The sequence below is a fragment of the Stegodyphus dumicola genome, chromosome 4 (genome assembly GCF_044657685.1).
Source record: "Stegodyphus dumicola isolate Sdum_Otavi_A_Nest chromosome 4, ASM4465768v1".
Taxonomy (NCBI): Eukaryota; Metazoa; Arthropoda; class Arachnida; order Araneae; family Eresidae; genus Stegodyphus; species Stegodyphus dumicola.
Genome location: NC_140771.1, coordinates 43,359,021 through 43,365,979, shown reverse-complemented (window position 1 = coordinate 43,365,979; position 6,959 = coordinate 43,359,021). Strand labels below are relative to the sequence as shown.

Genomic DNA, 6,959 nt, shown 5'->3' with positions numbered 1-6,959 from the left:
AAAGCGGGAAAAATACCTTATATTACTTCACTTTTTAAAGGCCGACTTTTTTTTTAAGGGAATCCAATCACTAAATCCTGGGTGTGGATATACCTCATCCAACACCTTTTTAGTTCGGGCGCCACTGTAGAGACATTAGGATTTTTTTGGGAAGCCGTAGAGATGAAAAATTAGCAACCGCCTTCGCCGTGAATCGAACCACGGACCTCTGAAATACCGGCCCAGGGCAGAACTATTACACCACGAAGGCACGCTAGGAAAGCGGGAGAAATACCTCATAAGGAAAAATTTTTCCTCTAATTACAGGACAGAAAATGTTTTTCAATCGCGCGATCTCTTATTGATATTGAATTACAGTCGTGCGATGATTTCGCAGTAAAGATACATCTCTGATGACTATCCAAGATTCTAGAAACTTTGGTCTTATATAGAGATGGTCGTCTTATAGAAGTAATGCTTAATATCAATATTTATTTATAATCTCAGAACTATCGGTCACTTTCAGAAGTGGTCGTTTGAGAGGCGATATTCTATATATTTATTTACTGATACTCTCAGATTCCAAAATTTGTGTATATTCTCAGAAATATTGGACGGAAGGTGGTCATCCCATACATGCAAAATTTTACATTTCATTAAAAATGAATTCGGCATTATTTAACTATTTCCCTATTAATTAATTAATTATATAAAGAAAAAATTAGAAAATAGTACTGTTTATTACGGAATAATGTAGGAAGTTCTACAGAACTATATTCTTTCGCGTCATTGCACATTGTATCCGGCAAACTATTAGTTCCTCGTATTCTTCCGCAAATCCGTAAACATCTGTCTGATTTGAAACGAAATCCAAAATGGCTGCGCCATGTGGTTAACTTGTATGGATATTTTTTGTTGCATGAAAGGTAAGTTCAGTTGCAATACTTGTATGTTTACTTTTTTTGCTTTTCGAATTTATGTTATTTATGTCATTTTGACAGTTAAATGTTTCACAGCTTTATGAATTGTTACCATTCTTTCGTGAATTACGTGTATCTCAATGGCTGGCTGTCTTTTCAAATATCTAATTTGCCCTGCTATCCAAATGTTTATGACTGAATTTTTTTTAGTCTAGTTTATGCATTCAGTTTCAAAATAATATGTGTGATCAGATTGCTTATTATTTTACTGCAGCAATAAATTTATGTTAAATAGTTTGAACAATTGTATAAAAATAAGAGTTTGCATTGTTTTGTCCAAAATATGTATGGTTGAAACATTATCTTAATCTAGTTTGTAATTCAAGTTTTTTTGGGGGTACTGTTCTGTTATCGAAACCAGAATCGGAAATGTATGAACCTGTGTTCGTAAGTATGTGCATAGATGTGTATATGTAGACACACACACATACAAATATACAAGCATACATAAATACATTTCTGAACCCGGCCTGATAACAGAACAGTACCTTTTTTTAATCTTTTTTGAATATTTTATAAAAGGATTAAGCATTTTTCAAACTGCATATCATTTTAAGATTCGACTTGCAGGAAGACAAAATATGGTCATTCAATCAAATGCTTATGATTGCTTTTAACATTTTCTCATAAATATTGTTTGCATTTTTATTGTATTTTAGATACTTTAGTTATGTAAAGTGAACATGAGAATATTAGGAAAGCTGAAGAATATGAATAGCTACCATAATACATGTATTTTTTCATTGAGCCCATTGTTTTAGAAACCAATGCACCATTATTATATGCTGGCTTATTTTATAGTTATATGCAGTTTAATTTTATGTTCATGTTACTGTAGTATTGTCATTATAATAAAAGTATTGATAATTTTTGTTGAATCTTGCAAGTTGCCTAACATTCAGAATTATTACTACCGAATTTTACTGATAGGTTTTTTCGAGTTGACATAATCTGTCTGATAAATAAAATAAACTGGTGTTTAAATTATATGCATTTCTCTTAATGTTATGGAAATATAAATGCTATCCAGAAAAGTGAATTCTTTTTGCCTGAAATAACAAACTGTACTAAATGATTAATGTTTATATCATTTTAGAAATGTCAATATTAAAGTTTCTCCCCCTTCTCTTCTTTGATTTTGAAATAATTTATAATAAAATAATATATGCATAAGTGTAATTAATGTAAAGTGTCATTCAATAATATAATTTATTTTTACTGATATTTTTATATTTCTTATCTGGGTTTTCTTTTGGTGTTAGAAGGAGGAAAAGACTGTAATGTTTTAATTAAGATAATAATTAAAACTTTACAGTCTGTTAAATAACACAGTTACAGTAATGTTTATTGAAGCAATCAGTACTGTGTGATTGCCAGTGATTGAATAATGTTAAAATGCATTGTTCATAAGGAAATTTGCTTATCTTTGTGTTATAGATTTTATTTTGACACAAGCTGAAATTTGAATTATTGGAAGCACTTTGAAAACCCGAATTATTTCCTGAATCATTAATCAGGCCAATATATAACATACACATTTTTATACAAAATTATTTCTTTGAGCATATTATAAAGAGCTCATTTAATTTTATTATTTGTACAAATTTTAGACAAAAGTAGCATGTAACAGTTAAAGATTTATTGAAGCCTACTTGTTACTTGTGGTAACAAAGAAGTGTGAAAGATATTGCCACATTAGCGAACATGACGATCATTGATGCTTAGTTTAGTAATTTAATAATATATTGAGAAATGCTGGGAACTTTCAGAAGTAGACATTTCGGAAATGATGGGCTTAAATAAGAAATTTACATGGTTTTATTATTTATTCTTTAGTTAAGAATGGATTTTAGATGTTCATGTAAAAGAATTCTGTTTAATTATATGTGAAAGAATTGTTAAACTTTGGCATTTAAAAAAATGAATTAATAATATGCAATTATCTTTTTATTATACATATATTACTATATATTTCTAATGTGCTATGTAAATGTCAGTGCTAAACAATTGAGATACTATTGTCAGGGCAATCTTTTCTTATACATGAAAAATTCTGATACTTTCTTATCATCTGCCCTCACAGCTTCAACTTATGCTAAAACAGCAAGAGTATGTATGCACACGATAATAGCAAACTATGAATATGCATACCACACACATGTATTTACACGCTTTATATTTAATCTTTATTTCTGAATAGTATTCCATTGGAGGAAAAATATGTGAATATTGACCCAATGTATATATTTTTGTGTGTGTGTGCATCCTAAAATTTCTTGTTTCTTATAAAGTGTTTATTTGAATTACTACTTGTGAACAGAGCAGTAGATATGAACCATAAACTAACCATTTTGCTAATTTTCACAGCTTTGCAGATAGTCAGAAAGCACCAAAATTTGTAATAATGTTAATTTTAAATGATGTTCTATACTTTTGTGTTAATTTTTCTATTCTATTAATTTTATTACTGTGTTATCAAACTTTCTGCAGGAATTTCAACTGGTTAAGATGTTATTACCATGTGGAGAAGAATTTGGTTTTCAAGCGAGAAAAAATTGCAGCTGAAGGATTTTGTAGAAGGTCAGTCAAACTGGTTTTAGTTAATTATAATTTAATTTTGGGTGAAGAATTCTCAAATTTATTTATCATAACTGTCTAAAGGTCTTCTAAATTAAATTCTGCTTGTTTTTGAAATTTTTCATGACATTCATTCTTTGATTATTATTATTATTATTATTTTTTTAATTTACTAACTTATATCCAGGCACATAATGTTGCATTTAATGCCATACCTTAAATATTGTAAAATGTTAAAATAATACATTTCACTTAAAAATGTGGTTGTGACAGTAAATTTTCTGTTACATTTAATCATATCTATAAACATTAGTATACATCATTTTTCAATAATCTGTATATTATTTTTGCATTTCTTTTACATCTAAGATCTGGAATGACTTGCTTTTCAAACAGATAACATGGTGTAATAATGTAATCTAACGGTTAAAGTTTACTATGGAACAGGCCAAATTTAATAAATTATCCTTTGATAGAAATTTATTCATGTGTTCAGTGTGTCTCATCTCTTTAAATTGCTAAAGTAAATTTTATATGTACTTGCATTTAGGAATTTTGACTGTATCAGAGTAATTTTGTTTCAGGTATTATAACATGCAAGGGAAAAAATTCATTCATAGCTCCGTATTTAAAATTAGTTAATTAAAGTCCTTAATAAAGAGGGACGTTTTGTTGTTTTTAATGTCGATAGAGTTTAATTCAAAAATATGCCACATAAGGGTTACTTTTTAACCTAATTTAAAATTTTCATTACTTTAACATGTCCAATAATTGTTATTTTAACTCCGATATTGTAATAATATCAAAATTCCTTACTTTTTGATAGGTAATCCAAATGTTAAACAAGAAAAGAAAAAATTAAAATCTAGTATATTTATTTCATATCTCTAACAAATAAAAACAACACAAGCACTTTTTACTGTCTATTTGCATAGTGTGGCATGTCCCGTAAGACTGAGATTTGTATGGTCAAATCCATTTTCAGTTAAAGGAAAATGCATGCACAGTCTTCTGATTTTCCCTTCGATTAAGGATTCTATATATACTAGCATAAGAAATATATTAGTTAATGCAGTGTTATACATCAATATTTATAGGCAATTATTGTGGCTATGTTTATTATAATTTTGTTCACTGTAATGGCTTTAGTACTCAAAACTCAAATCTTCATCTCTGCATACTGCTCCACTAGTGTTTAAACCACTGAAATGGTGATTATGGTAGAACATCTTTGGTAAAAATTTACTCTACTGTAACCCTTGGCGAATCGTTTTATATATATATATATATATATATATATATATATATATATATATCAAGATCGTCACCTGAGAGGATCGACTCCAATTTCAAGGTGGCCGCTACACAAAACCAAAATAAGAAGTCAAAGACATACACAAACTCTGTGTCCATGTACACATCGACCTATTAAAACAGAGAACTGCACAAACTGGGCATTGTGCACTGCCTTAAATTTGTCCATGTAACACATTGATCTATTTTCACTTTAAGAAAATCAGAAAGTTAAAAATATCATAGTTACCAGAAAAAATTCGCCACTGTCTTAACACACAGACAACCAAAAATACACAAACAGAGAGGAATAATTACCAAAAATACATATTTCCTAACATAAAAACATTAAACAACAAATCTTCTAACAAAAATTAACACACAGAGACAAAAAAATAAATGAAACGTTATTTTTTTAACATACCTTTTTTTTCACATGCATATGTTTAGGCTTCCCACCACCATCCTCCAGGTAAGCAATTCAATTAAATTTTTCGTCTCTTAGTCACCTCAGACATACTCAAGCGATGGTACCCACACCAAAATAATAAATAGCATGTTCAAAATACAAGACCATGCCACTTCCGTGCAACCAAACACAGCAATTGAAAAGAATGGTAAGAACCAAAAACCTGGGACCGTACAAAAGGTTTACTATTAAAAAAAAGTAGCCCAAAACTAAATTTATCACAGCACGTTGGCAATATTTGCAGAAATAACTCCTTTTTATTGACAAAAAAAAAGTTTTTTTTTCCCCCAAAGGCTACTTTTGCCAACGTTATCAACATTAGGGTTACCGAAAAACTTATTTGACGCAATGGGCTTCCACATTTCACAAACAACCAATACCACTTTGCGATTTTTTTTCAGACAGAAACCAAGGTGTACCATACAGTAAAGATTAGCCACATCTTTATTTACTACTGTTACAAGTACTTCTTTGGTAAATTTCTGCAGTTAAATTCAAAAGTTTAAAATTGCATTAACATGATCAGATTCAGAGTCATAGCTAGGGTTTTCAGCGCTCAGGGACAACTGAAGATTTCGCGCCCCTACTGCTTGCCAAGGATGGAAAACATTTAATTCTAAAATGTTCTAACATCAGTTTGGCGCCCCTTGGATTCTGCACCCGGGGACAGATGACCCCTCTAGTTACGCTTCTGATCAGATTTTATTTTCTGCACATAGCTAACAATTACTTATGTGTTGTCAGATAAATGTTACCAGATACAGTTAATTATTTTTTACTTGCCAATCTCATGAGACAAGTTTTTTTTGCTCCTGCAAGACTTTACTTTGTGTTGCAAAATAAATTCATTCTCACTCTTTTTGGACTTGCCTACACATTAAATTTAAAATAGTTTTATGAATAGGTAAGATGTGATTATCATAATTTTGTTTCTCTCTTTATCTTGGCAACTTTATATGTTGATTCAGTATCCAGGTTACCTACCAGTGGCTGATTGATAAAACTGCTATGTTCAGTTGGTGGTTTGAATTTATTTTCTGACATAAAAAATTTTAAAAGGCATTCCCCATGTTTATTTTACTATAATCGAAAAATCAAATAATTGCTACTCTGTTTATAGGTACTAAATGTTAAAATATTTTAAATGCTTCCTTTAATTTGCATTCTAATAGTCATTTGTTTAAATTTAATTATGAATTATATTCACATATAGTAATTGTGAGTGTTTTTTTTATTTTAGGTGCTGTGAAAGGCAATGACAGAGATCCAATTTATCAAGAGTTCTTATAAGAATACATGGATATATACATGGATATACATAAGAATACATGGATTTTTCATGAATTCAAATAAAATGTGATAAATTGGATTAATAAAAACTATTTTGAATTTTGAAAAGTGTTTTTCCTCTGTTAATCATAATATAGTGCCATAAATTTCTGAATGTGTTTATTTTTCATCCAAATAAATAGGTTTACAAAAATTTGTCATATTAATAGATATTGCATAATTTAGCATTATTATACATATTTATTATAGCAGATTTAGCTGAACTACGTTTTTAGTCTCTTTGCAGATGAAGTCACAAAGGTAAGTGGTTAGATATTTTTCTGTATTCCCCATTAAGTAATTTTATCTGGTAAATTACCATTACTTATATA

At 29.4% G+C, this 6,959-nt stretch overlaps 1 long non-coding RNA gene across 1 annotated transcript; it reads left to right on the top strand.

Annotated features, from left to right (window-relative positions):
• Window positions 1-542: 542 nt before the first annotated feature.
• Window positions 543-6,696, top strand: LOC146997530 (uncharacterized). Its single transcript, XR_015040486.1, has 3 exons — window positions 543-905; window positions 3,450-3,539; window positions 6,539-6,696. It is a non-coding gene; the product is annotated as an uncharacterized LOC146997530 (long non-coding RNA).
• The last annotated feature ends 263 nt before the right edge of the window (window positions 6,697-6,959 follow it).